Below are 26516 nucleotides of genomic sequence, written 5' to 3' on the forward strand. Positions count from 1 at the left end.
AACTATTGCTGCAGGTTCCAGAAAATCTGAAAAAAAAGTAGCTATAGCGCAGGAAGTGGGCGCCTCGAACTGGTTAACTACATTACCGATAAGGGCAAATGGTTTCAGTCTTAATAAACAAGAATTTTCAGATGCCATTGCTCTAAGGTACGGTCGGCCAGTAGAAGGTTTGCCTTCCCAATGCGTGTGTGGCTCTTCCTATGATGGCGATCACGCCATGGTGTGCAAGAAGGGGGCTTCATATGCATGAGGCATGACGAGGTAAGGGATCTCACAGCAAATATGTTGAAGGAAATCTGCCGGGACGTCATGGTAGAACCGACCCTCCTTCCATTGGATGGTGAGATCTTCCAACACAGGACTTCAAACACATCTAACGAAGTCCGTGAGGACGTCAGTGCTCGAGGATTCTGGACGCGGGGACAGCGAGCTTTCTTCGACATCAGGATTTTTTATCCCATGGCCGCATGTCACCGTAACCTAGCTCTCGATGCTGCACATAGGAGGAATGAGAACAAGAGAAGGGCATATGGGGAGAGAATTCAAAATGTTGATCAAGGCAGCTTCACTCCTCTAGTGTTCACAACCTCTGGTGGGATGGGCCCAAGTGCAAGATGTTTCTACGCCAGACTCGCGGAGTTGATCTCCGAACAGAAGCAGCAGTCCAGAAGTTATGTTACAGCCTGGATGAGATGTCGACTGTCTTTCTCTCTCCTTCGGTCGGCTCTACTCTGCCTCAGGGGAACGAGAGCTTCTGCCCCTACTCCGACAACTGCTGCAGATATTGACTATGAGGCTACAGTCACTGAATGCCGCATAGATCTGCGGCTCAACTAATTTAACACAGATAGGATAGCTTCTTATGTATTAGGATATTTAACATTAAGGTAAATAAATGGTGGCGAAGGTGTGGCTATTGGGGGAGGCTGGAGGCCACGTTTTGTTGAAAAAAAAAAAGTAGTAGTAGTAGTAGTAGTAGTAGTGGTAGTAGTAGTAGTAGTGGCAATAGTGGTGGTGTGTGGGAGTGTCTATCCATTCATCTATATGTTGTTTTATCTCTCTCTCTCCAGTCACCCCAGGGAGAGGTGGTGGGGAGGGGGGACAGTTCCCTGGAAGCTGGTATTTACAGTTAAAACAGCTGAGGTGGAAAGTGTGTGTGTGTGTGGGTGGGTGGGTGGGTGTGTGGGTGTGTGTGTGTGGGTGGGTGTGGATGAATGGGTGGATTAGAAGAAAAGAGGATACGAGAAAGGAAGGAGGAAGAGAAGAGGAAGAAGGAGGAAGAGAAGAGGAAGAAGGAGAAAGAGAAGAGGAAGAAGGAGGAAGAGAAGAGGAAGATGTGTCGTGGTTTCCTCGCTTTCTCTACTTTGTTTCCCTCACCTGTCGTTTCCGGCCAGAATCTCTCTCTCTCTCCCTTCAGGGGTGACTCAACACAACACCTATACAATACAGTGACACCAATACGATCTTCTTATAAAAACTCTAAATACTTTTCGACTCGCATGACCTAACTTTGAGAACTTCTTCATCATGACTATACTTTTGGTGACAATGCCCAAGGGAAAGTATATATAAATTAAAAGTACAAGTTGCATAAGTACCTTGTCAATGGCCCCCCAAGATGTATAGATTACTTTGGAAATGCTTCACTTTTGACCAGCTGACAATATTGTAATTAGTTTTTTTTTTTACTAATTGAAAACGTTTGTGTGTAATATACGTATGCATATGTATGTGTAATGTATGTATGTGTATGTATGTATGTGTAATGATGTGTAATGTATGTGTATGTATGTGTAATGTATGTTGATGTATGTATGATGTGTAATGTATGTGTAATGTTATGTGTAATGTATGTATGTGTAATGCATGTATGCATATGTATGTAATGTATGTATGCATATGTATGTGTAATGTGTATGTATGTGTAATGCATGTATGCATATGTATGTGTAATGTATGTATGTGTAATGTATGTATGTAATGTATGTGAATGTATGTTGCATATGTATGTGTAATGTATGTATGTGTAATGTATGTATGCATATGTATGTGTAATGTATGTATGTGTAATGTATGTATGTATATGTATAATTGGAGGTACTTGTGTATGTGAATGTATGTTTTGTGTTTATATGTATGTATGTTTGTGTAAAAATTGGCGGTAAAAGTGACTAGAAACTTCCACATTTACGTTAAAACTAGAATGTCATGAAATTATTACTAAAAAGAGTTATATAAGATTATATAAAACTGAGTAATGGTGGACTTATTATATGTAAACAATGATGAAATATAAACAAAATGGAGGTGTAGACAGGAGGAAACAGGTGTAGACAGGAGGAAACGGTGGGGGGATGTAGACAGGAGAAACGGTGTAGACAGGAGGAGAGACAGGAGGAAACGGGTGTAGACAGAGGAAACGGGTGTAGACAGGAGGAAATGGGTGCAGGAGTAAACATGTAGACAGATGTAATGACAGGGAGGAAACAGGTGTAGAACAGTGTTGGCAACTCAGAATTCCCCCACCCCCCCACACGTACTAGTTTCCACGCACTATATAAATGTTGCAGAGTTGCATACTGAGGCCCCTGCAACCTGCAATACTGTGTGTGTGTGTGTAGAGAGAGAGAGAGAGAGAGAGAGAGAGAGAGAGGAGAGAGAGATGCAGTGCTGTCTAGGAGAGAGAGGTGAGAGAGAGAGAGAGAGAGAGAGAGAGAGAGATGCTGTCTTGCTGCCCAGAGAAAGAGATGCTGTGGGAGAGAGAGAGAGAGAGAGAGAGAGAGATGTCTGGAAGATTGCTGTGGAGAGAGAGAGAGAGAGAGATGCTGTGAGAGAGAGAGAGAGAGAGAGAGAGATGCTGTATCTTGCTGTGTAGAGAAAGATATGCTGTCTAGAGAGAGAGAGATGCTGTATCTTGTTGTCTGAGATGATGCTGAGGTAGATGGATGACAGACGTAACCGACACATTACATAAACTACAGTACAAAGAAGCTGTGTGGATTAAAGATCAATACAGTCCCAGTGTTTGTGGTAAAGTTGCTGTAATTACGATGTGGGTACAGCCATTACAGCATTAATTGATGTGAAATTATAGAGGAGTTTGTATTACTGTAACTGTAATCTAGTAGCATTTTGTTGTGGTGTTACAGGAATACAGTTTGTTACTGTCGCCATATTACAGTACAGTTACCATGTTACAGTACAGTTTATTACAGTCACCATATTACAGTAGAAGAATAGAGTTGGTTACAGTTGTGTTAGATACTGGGAGGTGTGTTAAGTGTAAAAAGTGTGTTTAGTGTTATGTAAGTGTGTTATGAGGGGGCAGGTGTAGGTGGTAGCCAGGGTGTAACGTGACCCAAGGCCACCTATTGTTATGCAGCGGGAAGCTGTACACACACACACACACACACACACACACACACACACACACACACACACACACACACACACACACACACACACACACACACACACACACACACCACACACACACACACAAACCACACACACACACACACACACACACACACACACACACACACACACACACACACACACACACACACACACACACACAGACACACACTTCAACCTTAGTTACATTATTTTGATATAGAAAATTAATTCCTCCATAAATAATCTGCCTGACACTGTGCACTTGTCTCAGTATGTCTTTGACCTAACTGCTCCCACATATTAGGCGGGGTGTGTGGGGTGATATTCTCTCTGGGGTGGTTCTAAGGATGGCAATATGAGAGGGGGTCCGAGGGGGTGGGGTTGGATTTAAGAGTTAAGTCATACGTCTGGCAGCGGTGAGGGTACGAGAGGAATACTGATTTTCGTTCCAAACTCTCGTACAGCATTGAGGCGTGTTTACAATTGACACTCAGTGAGGTTTTGCTATCAAGGAACACTACAAAGTACATCATACGCCCGCCAGCACTTATCTATTGCACATATCTAGATGAATTATCGTACTGTAAGCCCTAAGTTCAGGATAATTTTCGTGAATGAATATAAGTCACCTGAAACCCTGATCTGGTCGTCTGAAAATCCCGTCAACAGATGGTGTTTTAACAGCTGTCACCTGAACCCCCTTGCAGCTGACATGTTATACACTACTGCCTCCTGATGATTCCAACTTTCCTCTTACTATATCACACTGTCTTTGGATACTTCTTCATTCCCAGCATGACCCGTCGATTGTAGGTTGGTGTAGGAACAGGTGCTGTCTGTCTGTCTGTGCCTGATCTGTCTGTCTGTCTGTCTGTGCCTGATCTGTCTTCTGTCTGTCTGTGCCTGATCTGTCTTTCTGTCTGTTAGTTCATTCCTCCACCTGTAAGCATGTTCGTCACTCAATACCCCCAATGGATTGTGCCAGGAAGCGTTGTTGTTCCACCTAACTTTACTCCTTGTCTTTTAACACTAACATAAAGTAACCTAAAGTAACATAACCTAACCTAACAACATACACATCCCAACATAACGTAACATAAAACTAATAACATAACATAACCTAAAATAACATAACCTAACCTAACAAATACATAACGTAACATAACCTAACCTAAACATAACATAACCTAACCTAACAACATAACGTAACATAACCTAACCTAACAAATAACGTAACATAACCTAACCTAACAACATAACGTAACATAACCTAACCTAACAACATAACGTAACATAACATAACCTAACAACATAACTAACATAACCTAACCTAACAACATAACGTAACATAACCTAACCTAACAACATAACGTAACATAACCTAACCTAACAACATAACGTAACATAACCCAACCTAACAACATAACGTAACATAACCTAACCTAACAACATAACGTAACATAACCTAACCTAACAACATAACGTAAAATAACTTAACCTAACAACATAACGCAACATACCTAACCTAACAACATAAGAACATAACCTAACCTAACAACATAACGTAACATAACCTAACCTAACAACATAACGTAACATAACCTAACCTAACAACATAACTTAACATAACCTAACCTAACAACATAACGTAACATAACCTAACCTAACAACATAACGTAACATAACCTAACCTAACAACATAACGTATACAACCTAACCTAACAACATAACGTAACATAACCTAACCTAACAACATAACGTAAATAACCAACCTAACAAATAAACGTAACATAACCTAACCTAACAAATACATTAACGTAACATAACCTAACCTAACAACATAACGTAACATAACCTAACCTAACAACATAACGTAATACAACCTAACCTAACAAATATAACAACATAAACAACCTAACATAACGTAACATAACCTAACCTAACAACATAACGTAACATAACCTAACCTAACAACATAACGTAACATAACCTAACCTAACAACATAACGTAACATAACATAACCTAACCTAACAAATATAACGTAACATAACCTAACCTAACAACATAAATATTAACATAACCTAAACTCTAACAACATAACGTATAACTCAACCTAACAACATAACGTAACATAACCTAACCTAACAACATAACGTAACATAACCTAACCTAACAACATAACGTAAATAACCTAACATACGTCCTAACTTAACAATAAGTACATAACTAACTAACAAATAACGTAACATAACATAACCCAACCTAACTCTAACCTAACAACATAACATAATATAACATAACCTAACCTAACAAATATAACGTAACATAACCTAACTCTAACAACATAACCTAATATAATGTAACATAACCTAACCTAACAACATAACCTAACATAACGTAACATAACCTAACCTAACAAATATAATGTAATATAACTAACAACATAATGTAACATAACCTACCTAACAACATAACCTAACATAATGTAACATACCTAACTAACAACAATAATGTAACATAACCTAACAAATATAATGTAACATAACATAACCTAACCTAACCTAAGAACATAACGTAACATACCTAACCTAACAATAACCTAACCTAACTAACAACATAACCTAACATAACGTAACTTAACCTAACCTAACAACATAATGTAACATAACATAACCTAACTTAACCTAAAATATAACATACATAACTTAATCCAATCAATAAATATAACGTAAATATAACCTAACCTAACAACATAACATAACCTAACTCTAACCTAACAAATATATAACAACATAACTAACTCTAACAACATAACATACATAACCTAACAATACACCTAACATAAGTAAATAACCTAACTAACAATATAATGTAACATAACATAACCTAACAACATAACGAAACATAACCTAACAATATAACGTAACATAACCTAACCTAACAACATAGCATCACAAATAACTCAACCTAACCTAACATAACCTAATCTAACAACATAACGTAACATAACCTAACCTAACAACATAACGTAACATAACCTAACCTAACAAAATAGCATCACAACATAACCTAACATAACAACATAGCATGACAACATAACCTAACATAACATAACCTAACCTAACAACATAGCATCGCAACATAACCTAACCTAACATGACAACATAACGTAATATCATTTGAAGAATTTGCATCAAGACTCCTGGAGAATGGCGCAACATGGGAACTTCTCTTAATTGTCAGTGGTTTAGAGAGAGGTGGGTGAATACTTGGGAAAACAGGTGATCCGTAGGGTAGGGGGGAGGGTGGGGGGCACTATGGGAGGGAGGAGGGGTGGGGGGGCAATTATGGGAGGGGGAGGGAGGGTGGGGGACTATGGGAGAGGAGGGAGGGTGTGAGGCACTATGGGGAGGAGGAGGGGTGTGTGGTACTATGGGGAGGGAGGGAGGTGGGGGTACTATGGGGAGAGGGAGGGTGTGAGGTACTATGGGGAGGGTGGGGGGGGCACTATGGGGAGGGAGGGAGGGTGTGAGGTACTATGGGGGGAGGGTGGGGCACTATGGGGGAGGGAGGAGGTGTGGAGGACTATGGGGAGGGGGGGGAGGGGAGGAGGGAGGGTGGAGGTACTATGGGGAGGGAGGAGGGGTGTGAGGTACTATGGGAGAGGGAGGAGGGTGTGGAGGTACTATGGGGAGGGAGGAGGGTGGGAGGTACTATGGGGAGGGAGGGAGGGTGTGTGTGGTACTATGGGAGGAGGAGGGAGGCACTATGGGGAGGGAGGGAGGGGAGGTGGACTATGGGGAGGGGAGGAGGGGTGGAGGTACGGAGAGGAGGAGGGGGTGTGTGGTACTATGGGAGGGAGGGAGGGTGTGTGGTACTATGGAGAGGAGGGAGGGTGTGAGGTACTATGGGGAGGGGAGGGAGGGGTGTGGTACTATGGGAGAGGGAGGAGGGGTGAGGTACTATGGGGGAGGGAGGGAGGGGTGTGTGGTACATGGGAGGGAGAGGTGGTACTATGGGGAGGGAGGAGGTGTGAGGTACTATGGGGAGAGGGAGGGAGGGGTGTGTGGTACTAGGGGGAGGGAGGAGGGGTGTGAGGTACTGGTGGGAGGGAGGAGGGAGGTGGAGAGGGAGGGTGTGACTATGGAGGAGGGGAGGAGGGGTGTGAGGTACTATGGGAGAGGGAGGGAGGGGAGAGGGAGGGTGTGAGGTACTATGGGGAGGGAGGGAGGGTGTGGTACTGGGGGGAGGGGAGGGGGGAGGTACTATGGGGGAGGGAGGAGGGGTGAGGTACTATGGGGAGGGAGGGAGGGGTGTGAGGTACTATGGGGGAGGGAGGGGAGGGTGTGAGGTACATGGGGAGGGAGGGGTGTGTGAGGTACTATGGGGGAGGGAGGGAGGGTGAGGTACTGTGGGGAGGGAGGAGGGGTGTGAGGTACTGGGGAGGGAGGGGTGGAGGTAATGGGGGGAGGGGAGGAGGGGTGAGGTACTATGGGAGAGGGAGGAGGGGGTGGTACTATGGGGGAGGGAGGAGGGGTGGAGGTACTATGGGGGAGGGGAGGAGGTGTGGAGTACTATGGGGAGGGAGGGAGGGGTGAGGTACTATGGGGAGGGAGGGTGTGAGGTACTATGGGAGAGGAGGGGAGGGGTGGTACTATGGGGAGAGGGAGGGAGGGGTGTGAGGTACTATGGGAGAGGGAGGGGTGTGGAAGGAGGGAGGGAGGGTGGTACTATGGGAGAGGGAGGGGTGTGAGGTACTATGGGGGAGGGAGGTGGAGGTACTATGGAGAGGAGGAGGGTGTGAGGTACTATGGGGAGGGAGGGAGGAGGGAGGGGTACATATGGGGAGGAGGGAGGTGTGAGGTACTATGGGGAGAGGGAGGGAGGGTGAGGTACTATGGGGAGGGAGGGAGGGGGTGGGGGTACTATGGGGAGGAGGGGAGGGAGGAGGTACTATGGGGAGAGGGGAGGAGGGGTGTGAGGTACTATGGGAGAGGGAGGGAGGGTGTGTGGTGACTAGTGGAGAGGGAGGGAGGGGTGAGGCTAGGAGAGGGAGGAGGGGTGTGGAGGTACCATGGGAGAGGGAGGAGGGGTGGTGGTACTATGGGAGAGGGAGGGGTGTGAGGTACTATGGGAGAGGGAGGAGGGTGTGAGGTACTATGGGAGAAGGGAGGGTGAGGTACTATGGGGAGGGAGGGAGGGAGGGAGGGGTGGGGGGTACTATGGGGAGGGAGGAGGGGTGAGGTACTATGGGAGAGGGAGGGAGGGAGGGAGGGGTGGGGGGTACTATGGGAGGGAGGGAGGGGTGGAGGTACTATGGGAGAGGGAGGGAGGGTGAGGTACTATGGGGAGGAGGAGGGAGGAGGGGTGGGGGGTACTATGGGGAGGGAGGGAGGGGTGTGAGTAATGGGAGAGGGAGGGAGGGTGAGGTACTATGGAGAGGGAGGGAGGGAGAGAGGGCGGTGGGGACGTTAGCCACTTTATATAACACTAACACATACCACTTATAACACTTTATCTGACACTTAACACATAATTCTATTCATTTCTAAACATTAGTATTATTATTTGTAAGTCAATAGATAGGTAATTAATTATGTGCAGGAGATAGGTTGGTAGATATGTAGATAGGTAGTTATGTTACTAGGTAGGATGATAGCCATTATACAAGTTGATTTCAATTCACTTAAATCCTTATAGAAATTCACCGTTAGCGAATTTCCTCTGCGATACAATCAACGTTATACATTTATATCATTATGTTCGTTATATTTGATATTTAAGCGAGGTATAACGAACAATGCTTCCAGTATTATGGTGAGAAAATGTAATGTTTTATTGTGGTGTTTTTACGTTATTGTGGTGTTTTTACGTTATTGTGGTGTTTTTACGTTATTGTGGTGTTTTTACGTTATTGTGGTGTTTTTAATGTTTTGTGGTGTTTTTACGTTATTGTGGTGTTTTTACGTTATTGTGGTGTTTACGTTATTGTGGTGTTTTTACGTTATTGTGGTGTTTTTAACGTTATTGTGGTGTTTTACGTTATTGTGGTGTTTTTACGTTATTGTGGTGTTTTTACGTTATTGTGGTGTTTTTACGTTATTGTGGTGTTTTTACGTTATTGTGGTGTTTTTTACGTTATTGTGGTGTTTTTGTGTCATAGAGGGAACACGTGTTAGAATGTAAAGGTTTTAGCCCGGTCCTTAATGTACGGAAATATTTGGTTAATTAATCAAACTTTAAGCTAATCATTATTATCGGGGCCTATTACACTAAAACTCACCCATCTAGGTCTTGGATTCATTTAGCTGCCAGACGTTCATTTTATTAAGGTTGTGGCGGCACTTGTGTGTGTGTAGGAGGTGGAGGTCACACACACACACACGGCCATTAATTTTTTTTTTTTTACATTTCGGGCAGCAAGTCCAAAGCAATTCCGAATGTCGGGTTAATTTTATGTAATCTAACAAATGGATTCGTCAAACTCCATTAGCAGCTTGTACATTCAGGTTACCATTTAGTAAACGTAAATAAATCAGTTTGATCTGTAGCGCCAAATTTGTATGCTGAAGCGCTCGTACTTTTTCCCTCTTAATGGAGAAAATAAAATCATAGTACTGTACTGTATTTTATTTTCTATCATGTTTTATGTTTTAACTGTTCCTTCAGTTCTCGTTTAGTCAATTAGATTATTATTTCAGTTATTTGAGGATAATGCAAGTACTGTGATACTGATTATTTATTGTATACTATTTATGATAATTACTTCCTCCTTGCCTTTGTGAAACCATCTTTGTGTCTCTAAGTCGATATGTGGAGTAAATTTATATTCGTTATGGGAGATTTTTTTACATAAGAACCATTAACAGTTACATTCAATGACATCTGAACTTAGATTAATTTTATGCCGTCATTGAGGTGTAAAATTTAACGTAAGAACCTTTGTGAATTATTCTTTTGACTAATAAATCAATACACTGTCAAAGAAAGATGCTTAGTGGTTAATATAGACCAATAATATATATCACATGTGGACACGATTTTGGTTCCCGTTTCGTCAGTGTAAACATTGGCCAACAGATGGTAGACTAAGAAAAAAACTCATATGGAACAAAATCACAAGTATACTTTGATAGTTTGTGAAGTGAAAGGGAGTGAGTTTTCAGTCGATAAATATTGGAAGCTTCGTGCGTTGGTTTGTGGATAAACGCCTTGACTGGCACATTTTAGCTATACGACAACTAATAAAACCAGTATAATCTTACCACATAATTTTAACCACAGTTCATAGATTCCATAATTCCTTTACTGGTGCTAAATGAGCTTGTCTAAGTCAGGTAGTCTCTCGGTGTAATTTTTATGCCATTTTAGATGTTTTTTTGGGGAGGTAATGTTGTTAGATGTGTCTTTTATTGCATAAGTTAGGAGGAAATATTTACTTGGTGAACTTTTGAGTGTCATGGAGGTATGGAATGATTGGTTGGGTGGGTGGGTGGGTGGGGGTGGGGTGGGGGTGGGTGGGATGTGGCTGTCCACCTGTCACGTGTGTGTTACTCTCTCTCTCTCTCTCTCTCTGGCAGAATAGACAGGAAAACATGATAGCACAGACAGACAGACAGGCAGGTCCATAGTCTCGACCAATCATAAGACAAAAGCGTGAAAGTAAGATAAAACCTCCCTGACCAATCACTGCAAGACATTTTAACGAGGTAGTTGATGCAGTTAGTGGGATAATTAACAAATGTTTGTGAGGGGAATTGGAGGGTTTAATGAGGCAATTGACGATGATTAGGGGGTGTTTAGCGATTGTTTTGTCTGTGTGTTTGTCCTATAACTCTTGAACTAGTGGAGGGATTTTGATGGAATTTTTTAAGGATTCATGGCGCCTTGACTATGTGGCACAATGATTTTCAGGTAAACTGTCTAAATCTATTAATGGGGGAGTATCTATTATTATTATTATTATTATTATTATTATTATTATTATTATTATTATTATTATTATTATTATTATTATTATTATTATTATTATTATTATTATTATTATTATTATTATTATTATTATTATTATTATTATTGTTATTATTATTATTATTATTATTATTATTATTATTATTATTATTATTATTATTATATTATTATTATTATTATTATTATTATTATTATTATTATTATTATTATTATTTATTATTATTATTATTATTATTATTATTATTATTATTATTATTGTTATTATTATTATTATTATTATTATTATTATTATTATTATTATTATTATTATTGTTATTATTATTATTATTATTATTATTATTATTATTATTACTAGTTATTATTATTATTATTATTATTATTATTATTATTATTATTATTATTATTATTATTATTATTATTATTATTATTATTATTATTATTATTATTATTATTATTGTTATTATTATTAGTGTTACTATTTTATTATTATTAGTAGTAGTTGTAACATTCTTCATGAAAGTATATATTAAATTGAATGTTATATAAAATAATAGGCACGTTGTCTTCCTCTCACAGCTGGCACCACTTAAGTCCTAATTACCCTCTTAACAAAATATTAAAGTCATCCTTGTGATACACTACATTGAGGGTCATTATCCCGTGCCATTTACACCATTAAATGACTTTCTAAAACTTCAGCGACATATTATGACCATTTTCCCGCTATTTGCTCGGTTAGCCAGCTGAGCCAATCAGAATGCTCACTCATTTGTGCTGTAAAACGCTTAGCCAATCGCGTTACTCACTGGTTTGCGCGGTAAAAAAATGCAATTCCCGCGTAAATTTGTATAAGAAGAACGCATCTGATTACACTCAACTATCATCCTAATGTTGATGTCATTTTGGACTGTTTTACTTTAATTGGTGTCTTTATCTAGCTGAGGGGTGACCAGGAAGCCATTAGATGCGTATGAATTTCTTATAACTTACGATTTATTGATAGAAACATGAAATTGAGTAATGCCTGATGAATTAGGTCACAGAGAAGAATGAAATAAAAATAAATGAGATAAGAAAGACTAACAATTGAAACAGACATAATTAAAGTAATAGTGATAATAACGATAATAATAGTGGGAACTTATTAATACAGAAGTGAGAGACACAGCCAGACAGAGAAAGATGAAGAGAGAGAACAGCTGTGTGGAGGGGAACGTAACTTAAGTGAAAGGAACATTTAAGTAAAAGTTTTAACATACTGGACTGTGTTAGTATTTTAAGAGGTCCTTGTGGTAGAGCAAATTAAGCTATAATTATTTTAAATACCGACTAAACTGTAAAACATGAATAATAAATTTTTTATAAAGAAATTTGGGTTTTTTCATTGATTTGCGAACGCTGGGAGAAAGTAAACATTAAATTCTAAAAAGAAATTTGTTTTGTTTTTCATTGAGTTACGAACGCTACAAAATATAAACTTGTTTTTTCCTTACGGGTATTAGCCCACCCTAGCACAGGTCACTGACCCACATCGGGGCCGGGGAGGCGAAAATGTAATAATAATAATAATAATTCGGATAAGTAAAATTTATAATAAAAAATTAATAATAATGATAACACTAATAATATAATAACTGCAATAATAATAATAATAATAACAAGAAAAAAAATTAAAAAGATCAATAGTGAGAAACAATATATGTATGTTGTGTTGTCAATAGTAAGAGAAACAATTGAGACCCTGCAACTGTGTGTAAATGAGGCAGAAAGTCTGATCAGCAACCTGGGACTTGGTCACAATTCTTGTAGTGTCATATGGCAACAGGGTCTACCATTAGACAACATTTTATGCTTCCAATATCTTCCCTTGAGATAAATGTATAGCATATATCAGGTGCCTAAAAGAAGCTCAGGTTCTCCTTTAGCTCAGCCATGTTAATATTGTTATTATTATCCACTCTGTATATGTGTTCTTCTGGCTAAATATTTTCAATTCAATTCAGGTGGTAGTACTTCCCTGTTTGGTAGCTGCCTACTACCTCTGATAAATCATTTGTATTAAAATTTGAACAAAAGATAACATTAAATTAACAAAAAAATAAATAATGCAAATAAAACAAAGAACATTAAGGTAATTAGTGAAATAACGAGGGAAATGTTAACTGTTGTAAGTGGACGACCATAACTGAAGTGACTGGACGTATTGCCAGTTTTTTAATGACTGTTGTTATGTTGTGTACTGCGGCTGACTGGTGACTGTTATAACTGCCTTAACTCCTGTGGCACCTCCCTCCCTATAGCTCCTCCCTCCCAATAACACCTCCCTCCCTATAGCACCTCCACCTCCTAGCACCTCCTCCCTATAGCACCTCCCTCTCGCTATAGCACCTCCCTTCATGCCTTGCCCTCCCTTTTCCCCTCCTCCATGCACTTCCTTCTATAGCACCTCCCCTCCCTATAGCACCTCCCCTCTCTATAGCACCTCCACCTCCCCTAGCCTCCTCCCTACTGCTTTCCACCTCCCTACCTCCTCCCTGCCCTCCTCCTCCCTCTTCCCTCCTGTGCCTCTCCTCCCTATAGCACCTCCCTCCCCTTTTCCCACCTCCACTCTTGTCCCTCCCCTCCCTATAGCACCTCCCTCCCTATAGCACCTCCACTTTCTATAACACCTCCCTCTCTATACCACCTCCACCTCCTTATACTTCCCTACACCTCCCTGCTTCTCCCTTCCTATAACCTCCCCTCCCTATAGCACCTACCTCCCTATACACCTCCTTCCTATAGCACCTCCACCTCCCTATAGCACCTACACCTCCCCTATAGCACCTCCCTTCCTATAGCACCTCCCTTCCTATAGCACCTCACCTCTCTATAGCACCTCCCACCTCCCTACAGCACCTCCACCTCCCTACAGCCTCACCTCCCTACACCTCCCTCCCTATAGCACCTCCACCTCCCTATAGCACCTCCTACCTGCCTCCTCCCCTCTCCACCACCACCCCTATGCACCTCCTCCCTATAGCACCTCCCTCCCTATAGCACCTCCACCTCCCTATAGCACCTCCCTCCCTATTGCCTCCCCTTTTTATAGCACCTCCACCTCTCCACTTGCTTCCCTCCCTGCACCTCCACCTCCCTATACCTCCTCCCCTGCCTCCACCTCCCTATAGCACCTCCTCTCCTTCCTCACCTCCCCTATAGCACCTCCACCTCCGTATGCATCCTCTACTCCCTATTGCACCTCCACGTCTTTTCCTCCCCTCCCCTATAGCCTCCACCTCCCTATAGCACCCCCTCCCCTGTACCTCCTCCCTATAGCACCTCCACCTTCCATGGCTCCCTCCCCTAGCACCTCCCTCCCTGCACCTCCCTCCCTATAGCACCTCCACCTCCCTATAGCACTTCCACCTTCCTGCTTCTCCTCCTATACCACCTCCCCTCTATAGCCTCCATTCTATAGCACCTTCACCTCCCTATAGCACCTCCTCCCTATAGCACCTCCCTCCCTATAGCACCTACCTCCTGTAGCACCTCCACCTCCCTATAGCACCTCCCTCCCCTGCCTCCACCTCCCTAGCACCTCCTCCCTATAGCACCTCCCTCCCTATAGTACCTCCACCTCCCTACACCCTCCCACCTCTCCTATAGCACCTCCACCTCCCCTACCCTCCACCTCCCCTACTCCCTCCCCACCTCCTATAGCACCTCCCTTTCTGTATACCTCCACCTCCCCTATGTCACCTCCACCTCCCTCTTGCACCCCACCTCCCCTATAGCACCCTCCCTGCCTGCACCTCCCTCCTATAGCACCTCCACCTCCCTATAGCACCTCCCTCCCTATAGCACCTCCCACCTCCCTATGCACCTCCCACCTCCCCTGCACCTCCTCCCTATACCTCCTCCCTACCACCTCCACCCCTATAGCACCTCCCTCCCTATAGCACCTCCACCTCCCTAGCACCTCACCCTATACCTCCTCTCTCCCCTATAGCACCTCCTCCTATAGCACCTCCAACTCCCTACTCTTTCTCCTCTCCTCCTTTCTCCACCCTAGCACCTCCACCTCCCTATACACTCTACCTCCCTATACCTCCCTCCCTATCCACCTCCACCCTATAGCACCTCCCTCCCTATGCATCCCCTCCTATCTACCTCCACCCTGCCTCTCTCCCTATCACCTCCTCCCTAACCTCCACCTCTACCTCCTCCTCCCTATGCACCTCCCTCTACCTCTACACCTCCCTATAGCACCTTTACCTCCTAACACCTCCCTCCTACACCTCCACCTCCTATAGCACCTCCCTCCCTACTTCCTCCACCTCCCCTATAGCACCTCCCTCCCCTATAGCACCTCCACCTCCCTGCCACCTCTACCTCCCTATACTTCTACCTCCCATAGCACCTCCACCTCCCTACTACCTCTACCTCCCTATAGCACCTCCACCTCCCTGCTTTCTCTGTCGCTTTCTCCTCCCTATAGCACCTACCCTCCCTACTCGCCTCCTCCCAATAGCACCTCCACCTTCCTATAGCACCTCCCTCCCCTACAGCACCTCCTCCCCTATAGCACCTCCACCTCCCTATAGCACCTCCCCTATAGCTCCCTACACCCTCCTATAGCACCTCCTTCTCCTTTCCCCACCTCCCTATAGCACCTACACCTCCCTACTCTTTCCTCCTTCCCTAGCACCTCCACCTCTCCTATAGCACCTCCCTCCCCTACAGCACCTCCACCTCCCTAGCACCTCCCCTCCCTACTTTCCACCTCCCTCCTCCCCTGCATCCCTCCCTCCCCTATAGCACCTCCTCCCTATAGCACCTCCCTCCCTCCCTCCCCTATAGCCTCCACCTCCCCTACCTCCCTCCCCTATAGCACCTCCACCTCCCTCCAGCACCTCCACCTCCCTATAGCACCTCCTCCCTACTTCCTCCCCTCCCCTAGCACCTCCACCTCCCTAGCACCTCCCCTCCCTATAGCACCTCACCTCCCTATAGCACCTCTACCTCCCTATAGCACCTCTACCTCCCTATTACCTCCCACCTCATTAGCACCTCCTCCCTGCCTCCACCTCCCTATAGCACCTCCCCTCCTATAGCACCTCCTCCCTGCACTTCCACCTTCTCTGCCTCCTCCTATAGCACCTCCCTCCCTACAGCACCTCCTCCCCTATCGCCTCCCTCCCTGCTTGCCCCACCTTCCTGCACCTCACCCTATAGCACCTCACCTCTATAGCACCTCCCTTCCTATAGCACCTCCACCTCCCTATAGCACCTCCACCTCCCCATAGCACCTCCCTCCCTATAGCACCTCCACCTCCTCCTATAGCACCTCTACCTCCTATACCACCTCCTCCCTATACCACCTCCACCTCAGCACCTCCCCCTCCCTATAGCACCCCACCTCCCTATAGCACCTCCACCCTATAGCACCTCTCCCCATAGCACCTCCCTCCCCATAGCACCTCCACCTCCCATAGCACCTCCACCTCCCATAGCACCTCCCTCCCCATAGCACCTCCACCTTATAGTGCCTCTACCTCCCATAGCACCTCCCTCCCCATAGCACCCACCTCCCCATAGCACCTCCCTCCCCATAGCACCTCCACCTCCCTATAGCACCTCTACCTCCCTATAGCACCTCTACCTCCCTGTAGCACCTCCACCTCCCTATAGTACCTCCCTCCCATAGCACCTCCACCTCCCCTATAGCACCTCCACCTCATAGCACCTCACCTCCCTATAGCACCCACCTCCCATAGCACCCCACCTCCCCTATAGCACCTCCACCTCCCTATAGCACCTCCCTCCCTAGCACCTCCACCTCCCTATAGCACCCTCCACCTCCCTATAGCACCTCCTCCCATAGGACCACCCCTATAGCACCTCCCCCCTCCCCACCTCCCTCCCCATAGCACCTCCACCCCCCATAGCACCTCCACCCACCCCACCACATCCACTCACTCTCAACCACCTCCACCTACCCCACCACCCACCCACCCAGCACCTCACCCCACCCCACCACCCACCACCACCTCCACCCACCCCACCACCCACCCCGCCCCACCCACCTACCCATAGCACCCCACCTTCCTATAGCACTCCACCCACCTATAGCACCTTCACCCACCTATAGCACCTCCACCTACCCATAGCACCTCACCCACCCCTACCACCCACCTCACCACCTACCCTACCACCTCCACCCACCACCCACCTACCCCCACCACCTCCACCCACCCATAGCACCTTCACACCCTACACCCACCCACCCATAGCACCCCACCCACCCATAGCACCTCCACCCACCCATAGCACCCACCCACGCATAGCACCTCCACCCACCCCCACCACCCACCCCACCACCCACCCCACCACCTCCACCCACCACCTCCACCCACCCCACCACCTCCACTCACCACCTCCACCCACCCCAACACCACCTCCACCTACCCATAGCACCTCCACCTTCCCATAGCACCTCCACCCACCCATAGCACCTCCACCCACCTATAGCACACTCCACCCACCTATAGCACTCCACCCACGTACAGCAACTCCACCCACCCCACCACCCACCCCACCACCCACCCCACCCACCACCACCCACCCACCTCTACCACCCCCCACCACCCACCCACTCCCACCACCTCCACCTACCCATAGCACCTTCACCTTCCTATAGCACCTCCACCTACCCATAGCACCTCTCACCACCTATAGCACCTCCACCTACCCATAGCACCTCCACCTACCTATAGCACCTCCACCCACCTATGCCCACCTCCCATCCCTATAGCATTCACCTCCCACTTCATAGTGCCTCCTCCCTATAGCGCCCTCCTCCTCCCTCTCCCTATAGCGCATGATTTTCCCCATGAGTGACTACAGACCTCCATGGTGTCACTCTCTCACCTCAAATAGACGTCTTGGCCCGTTACTCAGTGAGTGGTGGAGCTTGATTTTTGCTGCCATAGTACATGACAAAAATTCCAACACTCATCCCTGTGAGTGGTGAAGGCAAAAAGGATTATGAGGGAGTTGATAACGGGTCATAACAATAACCCCGTTGTCAGATTGTCATGCTACACTGAATGTTACAGCATTTCATTTACATTATTTGTTTAGTTCTATACATAAGGGTAACTATTCACAAATGCGTGAGTATATGGAGGTATGTCTGGCCTCACACTTGTTATCTCACATTTATTATGTATTCAGTTGTCACTTTGTATTTGGTTCTGGTATACTATTAAATTTATTATAGTTAGCCATAAAAAAAAAAGTGGATACAATCTTAATATGTTTCATTATCTTATATTACAGTAGAGAGAAGGTTAGAAGTCATTTCACACAGGCTGGACCTGTCCCAAAAAGCCCTCATTCTCACAGTTTAGTGATTTGTTCATAAAATATATGTATAATACCACTTACATTTAGTTTTGTTTCATGAACATCTGCTTGAGGAACATACTGTCAAAGGTACTTATATCCTAACCTTAATCTAGTGTTACAACATCTTGTAATCTAGTGATCTTTGTTACTTCTGTTCCATATACATGTTTCACTTCTGAGTATCCCCATCATGGTAATTTTAGTGACTGACTAGTGCCTGTTTGAAATTTTATTCACTATGTCAAACCCATCAATAAGTTCTTTTCTCACTGCCAGTTTTAAGGGTTCTTTTGACTTAATCCAAATCAGATTCAACTGTAGTGTCTGTTTAGATGCGAGTTGGTTATGGCACCACTGAATGCTCATGTTTTATGAGGCCCAGGAGAGGATCCACAATGAAGCTTGAATTCCTGACACCCTGGACAACACAGCACATTTGGTAAAGTCTTGAAGCTCATAGATGAGTAATAACCTGTTTATGGGTGTTAAGGGCAAGTAGTGAGGACAGAGAGTCAGCATGACAGACTGCACAGTGTTCATAACTAGAATAGCTGTGAGTATGGCAACTAATTCAATTTATAGAGTGATTCATTGTTCAATTCAACCCTTTCAATTACATTACTGTCAGTGTGAGTCAGCACCAAATAGCACCCTCCACATGAGAGTGGTGTGCAGAGATCCATCAGTGCAGATGGTCTGTGTATATTATCATCAAAATTGTAGAGTAAAAAGGTGTTCAAGAGCTTCCTCAATTTAAAGGTGTTGAGATAAATGCTTTGTATAATTAATTTTTAGGTGGATACGTCGGTATCAGTATATCGAAGGAACTGTCCGCCAGTGGTGGCAGCCACAGTGCCCAACTTTGTACAGGTGGGTTTGAGTCTCAAACATCTTCATATGTGTAGCTGGATCTATTTAGACTCAGTAGTCCCATGGTTCATACATTCTAGCAATTTTATGTCAATGTTATCAGGATCACCACGCAGAAGCCTCAGGGCTATCATGAGGTTGACTTCAATTATCTTCTATCTTCAACACCGTTAGTTCTTTTCCTCATGGCTAGGCAATTTTAGTGCCTGGCGTGGACATCCTAGGATAAACCCCTGAGGCATGGTTTGCATTTTCTTGCTTTCTGTCAACGCCTTTTCCTGTCACGAATGACCAGGGTTGGTGCGTGGTAATCTATCAGAGATCTTATATAGCCTAGGTACATTGTTTTAACACCCTAATATTAGCACCATAGTGAGGGCTGCACCCCTGCCACACTTCTAAGAGGGTCTCAGTCTGTCAGTACATTGGCGTTAGGCTGTTGTTTGGCAGGTAGGGTACAAGGGACGGGAAACACCAAGATATTTAAAAGAAGAAACATAGTCAATAGTGTTGTTACTCATCTTGAACTTGGCGGGGCCAGGTTTGTGTTACCACTTGTTTGTTGAACACCTTAGTTTTCTGGCATTGGAGGTAATAAGACCGAGAGGTGTTCTTGCAGGCTGCGTATACATGGTTCAGGGTGGTTTTTAAAATACGATGAATTTTAGTATGTATAAGAATATCATCAGTAGGCTGATTGAGATATTGCTGGGGTTGTCTGGTATTAAATTTAATAATGCATCTATAAGAACATTGAACAAAGTGGCGCTAAGTGATCGCACCTTGAGGGTACCTAAGTTTCATATCTTAACTTCACTTTTGTAAGTTCCTGAAACAGTGCAGAAAAAGTCTCTTCTATTGGTTAGGGTAACCACTTATCCAGTGTAACAGCCTACCTCCTATATCCATTTTGGCTAGTTCGTACAATATCAGTTGACTATTGGCAATATCAAATGCAGCTTTTAGGTCAAGAAATGTGGTGTATCTGTGCCTTTCATCACCATGCACAGTTAGGAATGTGGTGATGCAATTATGTACACCTTTACCATGGGTGAAGCATTTATGTTAGGAGACACGTGTTCTCTGATTCTATATAAGAGTCTGCCAAGAACCATCCTCTCAAAGGTTTTACACAGGCAGCTGGTTAGTGATATGGGACGAAAAGCATCAGGCTGTCCTGGTTTCGGTATTGGTACAACAATACTGCTGGTCCATGATGTGGGTAGTTGGTCCTCGGCATGACTCGTATTGTACAATACCAACAATGGATTACCTGGCACGCGCCTTAGTAGTATAACGATGTTGTAGGTGACTCCGTCCTCTCCAGGGGAAGTAGACCTATCCCTGGCGAGGGCGGCGTGAAGTTCCCACTCAGTATATGGAACATCACACTCATCGTGCTGTTTGCCCAGCATAAAGCTAATAAGATTACTTCTCTCTACAGACTTCGCATCAAGGAGTCCCCGAGTCCCAGCTGGTAACATGTCATAGCTAGACACATGAGCCCACTATGTTATTAGCTCATTCGACTTTTGCAGAGGGTTTGGATGGGAGACGTGTCTACTGTTTTTACCTCTGATTATGTTTATGTCTTTCCAGGCTTTGCTGAGGGATGTGTGTTGGTTCAGGCTGTTGACATATGTCTCCCATGCATTTTGTCTGAGTTCGTTTACACGTTCCCTGACAGCAGCAAGGGAAGCTTGATACAATTGTAACATTTGAGGTGTTCTAATTTGTCTATAACCCTTACCCACCCTCCTGACCCTAGCCCTGAGTTTTTTCAGCTCAGGGTCATTATAGCACTGCTGTTGCCTGTTCCCATTATGCTGACCACGTTTTCTCCTTTTTTTGGTGGAGGCATTGTTGGTGAAGTATGCATAAGTCCTATCTACCAGATCGTCATGGAAACTTTGGTAGTTGTCAGGCTTGTAGTCCTTGTACCAGTCATGGATGAAGTCTATGAACTGGCTTTCATGTTCTTGCTTGACTATGATTCTACGTCTGTTGAGTTTACCACCAGTGGGGGTGTCATTGGCTACATGTATACTAGCTTGGATTGGGCTGTGGTCAGACATAAGATCATTGACAACATCAGAGCTATGAGTTGTGTATGATAGATTAAAGCCAATACATTTGTCTAGACCCCCGCCATAGATGTGTGTTGGTTCATTATTACCTATAATTTGAACATCTTCATATGCGCTGAGAAGTGAGATAAGTCTCCTACCATTGGTGTTAGTGGTGGAGTCACCTAATTTCTTGTGTCTAGTATTCAGGTCACCCATCAGGACAGTGGGCTCAGTGTGTAAAAAGTCTGGGAGATCTGTGTACTGAAGCTGATCTGAGGGAGCATGAGTGACGGCCACCAGGTGTGTTGGTACTGGGGTAGACAGGTGAACTGGTACTGGGGTAGACAGGTGTGCTGGTACTGGGGTAGACAGATGTGCTGGTACTGGGGTAGACAGGTGTGTTGGTACTGGGGTAGACAGGTGAACTGGTACTGGGGTAGACAGGTGTGCTGGTACTGGGGTAGACAGATGTGCTGGTACTGGGGTAGACAGGTGTGTTGGTACTGGGGTAGACAGGTGTGTTGGTACTGGGGTAGACAGGTGTGTTTGTACTGGGGTAGACAGGTGTGTTGGTACTGGGGTAGACAGGTGTGTTGGTACTGGAGGAGACAGGTGTGCTCTTTTATACACCTGTTTACACCTGTATTATTACGTTACTATACCTGTTTCTGCATTGAGAGAATCCATCTTTGTGTGGTAGCTTAAGTGAGTCAGTTAGATACGTTCTCACATCACCAGTTAGGAGGAAAATTGAACTTAAGAACCTTTGAGAATCCATCTTTGTTTGGTAGCTTAAGTGAGTCAGTTAGATACGTTCTCACATCACCAGTTAGGGGGAAAATTGAACTTAGGAACCTTTGAGAATCCATCTTTGTTTGGTAGCTTAAGTGAGTCAGTTAGATACGTTCTCACATCACCAGTTAGGAGGAAAATTGAACTTAGGAACCTTTGCGAATCCATCTTTGTGTGGTACCTTAAGTGAGTCAGTTAGATACGTTCTCACATCACCAGTTAGGGGGAAAATTGAACTTAGGAACCTTTGAGAATCCATCTTTGTGTGGTAGCTTAAGTGAGTCAGTTAGATACGTTCTCACATCACCAGTTAGGAGGAAAATTGAACTTAGGAACCTTTGAGAATCCATCTTTGTGTGGTATCTTAAGTGAGTGAGTTAGATACGTTCTCACATCACCAGTTAGGAGGAAAATTGAACTTAGGAACCTTTGAGAATCATAACCAAATTGATTCTTATACAAGTATTTTATAGGTAACAAAAAGAGTCGATGAGAGAGAGAGAAAGAGAGAGAGAGAAAGAGTAGTTCATTGTGACGTTAGAATCCTATGTCCATAACAACGTGAGAATCTATGCATTCCTAGACGGAGGATTGGCAAGAGGGAGGGAGGGAGGGAATGTGGGTGGATAGGGGGTGGAGGATGAATGGAAGGACAGAGGGAGGGAGGGGAGAAGGGAGGTGAGCGGAGGAGGAGGAGGAGGGAGGGTGTGTGAGAAAGTGGAGGGAGAAGGGGGAGGATGAATGATAGAGGGGAGGGGGGAGAGAAAAGGGGGAGGGTAGGAGGGAGAGAGAAGTAGGTATGCGTTGTATGTAGGACGATCAGCGCTCCCAGTGTGTGTGTGTGTGTGTGTGTGTGTGTGTGTGTGTGTGTGATTCAGTTATAAAGTTGTAATTGTGGTTTATTTGCTATGGGATTGTGAGGACGTTTGTTGTAAGTTGGTGGCTGTGGGGTTATGCAAATTGTCAGGTTGTGAGTGTGGTTGTTTTTGAGTTTTGAGGTTGTGAGTGTGTGATTTGTTTTCCAGGTTGTGAGTGTGTGGTTTGTTTTCAGGGTTGTGTGGTTGTGAAGTTATGAGTGTGGTTGTTTGTCAGGTTGTGAGGTTGTGAAGTTATGAGTGTGGTTGTTTTTTCAGGTGTGTGGTTGTGAAGTTGTGAGTGGTTGGTTTCAGGTTGTGAGGTTGTGAAGTTAGCAAGTGGATTTGTTTTTCAGGTGGTGTGGTTTGAAGTTATGAGTGTGGTTGTTTTTCAGGTTGTATGGTTGTGAAGTTATGAGTGTGGTTGTTTTTCAGGTTATGAGGTTGTGAAGTTATGAGTGTGGTTGGTTTTCAGGTTGTGTGGTTGTGAACTTATGAGCGTGGTTGGTTTTCAGGTTATGTGGTTGTGAAGTTATGAGTGTGGTTGGTTTTCAGGTTGTGTGGTTGTGAAGTTATGAGTGTGGTTGGTTTTCAGGTTGTGTGGTTGTGAAGTTATGAGTGTGGTTGGTTTTCAGGTTGTGTGGTTGTGAAGTTATGAGTGTGGTTGTTTTTCAGGTTATGAGGTTGTGAAGTTATGAGTGTGGTTGGTTTTCAGGTTGTGTGGTTGTGAAGTTATGGGTGTGGTTGTTTTCGGGTTGTGTGGTTGCGAAGTTATGAGCGTGGTTGGTTTTCAGGTTGTGTGGTTGTGAAGTTATGAGCGTGGTTGGTTTTCAGGTTGTGTGGTTGTGAAGTTATGAGTGTGGTTGTTTTTCAGGTTGTGTGGTTGTGAAGTTATGAGCGTGGTTGGTTTTCAGGTTATGTGGTTGTGAAGTTATGAGTGTGGTTGGTTTTCAGGTTGTGTGGTTGTGAAGTTATGAGCGTGGTTGTTTTTCAGGTTGTTTAGCTGTCAGTATCCCACCATACAGAGGTATCTTGTGAAAATCCGTTTAATGATAGTTATATTGTAGGTCAGTGTTGCTTTCACGGCCGTGTGTGTGTGTGTGTGTGTGTGTGTGTGTGTACATGTACGTTTGTTTGTCTATGCCTCTCTTCCTTTGTGAATGTACGTTTTTTATGTGTATGTACGTCTGTGTGTGTGTATTTCGTGTTGCAATTGCCTTTTAAGTTTATAATTTCGCACACACACACACACTTTTACAAACACATTAGCATATATATACTCTTACATATTATACACACGTACATGACACACATACATACATACATACACTTACATATTAAGCCTACACACCCTTGACCTACATAAAGTATATGAACTGGAATTTCATCAATACTTATTACTGTAAAAAGTAGACGTGTGTGTGTGTGTGTGTGTGTGTGTGTGTGTGTGTGTGTGTGTGTGTGACGGGTTTTGCCTTAGTGTGAGAGATATCATTGGTAGGTAGGTAGAGACAGACAGACTGGCAGAGAGAGAGAGGAAATGAGTGTGTGAGGAAAGGAGAGAAAGAAAGTGTGTGTGAAGAAAGAAGAAAAAGATAGAAGAAAGATAAATAAAGCGATTAGAGCGAAAGACAGTAGAGAGAGAGAGAGAGCAGCTGGGGAGAAATTGTAAATACTAGGGTCTCTCTCTAACACACACACTTACCTCAGGAGGATCACCACATGGGAGGTAACACAGGAACAGCCACGCCGTATAGATTCACAAGCTTAACACAGGCTCTTCAACTCTTCACTTGATAGTCATATGTTTCTTGATTTTTGTCCGTTATTGTATCTATAAATATGCTTTGAGTGTCATTACTTCACTGGTTAAATTTTCAAAGTCAATCTTGGATCATTTATCGATAAGGAATATATTTTTCCTCTTTGTTTCGTTTTTTAATATATTTCATAAGTTTATTTTATATTTTTTCTAATAAATGTAAAGATAAAAATAGTAATTACACTTTTGAAGCATTTATGAATTATTGACGTAAATAATTATATGTTTCTTTTATTATTCCACAACTCATCAGTTTAATAACCATTCACTTTGTTGTTTGTTGGTCTCTTAAGTTCTATATTATCTATATTTTACAGGAAACTATAGTACCTGTAGAAAAGACCTGCCATATATGTTTGGGTCACACTGGATAACAAACCCTCTCCGTCTGTCCCAGGCTGGAGAACGAACCCGGGACGTAGTTTGAGGGATGCGCTCGTGAATTAAAAACAGTATTGTCATCTTATCGATCCAAAGTCGCGTTGTATCGTACTGGGTCGGTTATCGTACGACTGTCCTGTTGGATTGGTTGATGAATGATCGTCGTTTCTAATCTTCTAATCTCTCAGAAAACAACTTATTGAATTTTATTGAGTTATGATTCACACTAATCTACAATGACTGACACATTAATCCACAATTACACGCACATACACATTAATCTACAATGACACAAACACACATTAATCTACAATGCCACAAATACACAGTAATCTACCAATAACAATGTTGTATTAAACCCGGGTACAGTATCAGAGGCGTGGTATAGGTGGGTGGGTAGCGCACGAGATAACACCACTCGCTTCACCACAGACACACACCTGACGCACTACACACCGACGGCAGGACTGTTGCTGGACTGCTGAGCTACCCTGAGACAGTCACTCCTCCAAGACTTTCACCACTACACACACACGCATGGTTGACTCTCTCGACGTTTTCCCACCAGCCAATGTCTATTAGTTTAATCTGAAGTGCCCCGTCTACCTTCACTTATATAGTACTGGTTTAGTCTATACTTTCAAACATAATATTTCTTTACGGAGTTTTAGTGTAAATATTTTGATATGTTTTGTCAGTTATTTTATATTTATAGTTATTAGGATTTTGAATAGAATGTGATTATTAAGGCGTTTGTTTGTTCCTAATGTAATCAATATAATGATAAAAAAAGGTACAGAGAGAGAGAGAGAGAGAGAGAGAGAGAGAGAGAGAGAGGTCAGCGCCATCTATGAATCCTATAAGTGGGTCTTCCCCAGTCCTTCCTCCCGGTCCTGTCACCCTTATAATCTTGTATCCTGGTGACCAATGGCAGTAAGGAATGAAAAGGTAATTATTGGTGTTAA

At 43.8% G+C, this 26516-nt stretch overlaps 1 long non-coding RNA gene across 1 annotated transcript in view; it reads right to left on the reverse strand.

The window, feature by feature from the left end:
- Positions 1-26014, reverse strand: part of LOC121859279 — a 29196-nt gene extending 3182 nt beyond the window's left edge. The window contains exons 1-2 of the long non-coding RNA XR_006087627.1: positions 25992-26014; positions 25054-25320 (exon numbers count right to left, since the gene is read on the reverse strand). This is a non-coding gene — a long non-coding RNA (uncharacterized LOC121859279). The remainder of the gene's footprint in view (positions 1-25053; positions 25321-25991) is intronic.
- Positions 26015-26516: the final 502 nt, after the last annotated feature.

Source organism: Homarus americanus, unplaced genomic scaffold (assembly GCF_018991925.1).
Source record: "Homarus americanus isolate GMGI-L3 unplaced genomic scaffold, GMGI_Hamer_2.0 scaffold23047, whole genome shotgun sequence".
NCBI lineage: Eukaryota > Metazoa > Arthropoda > Malacostraca > Decapoda > Nephropidae > Homarus > Homarus americanus.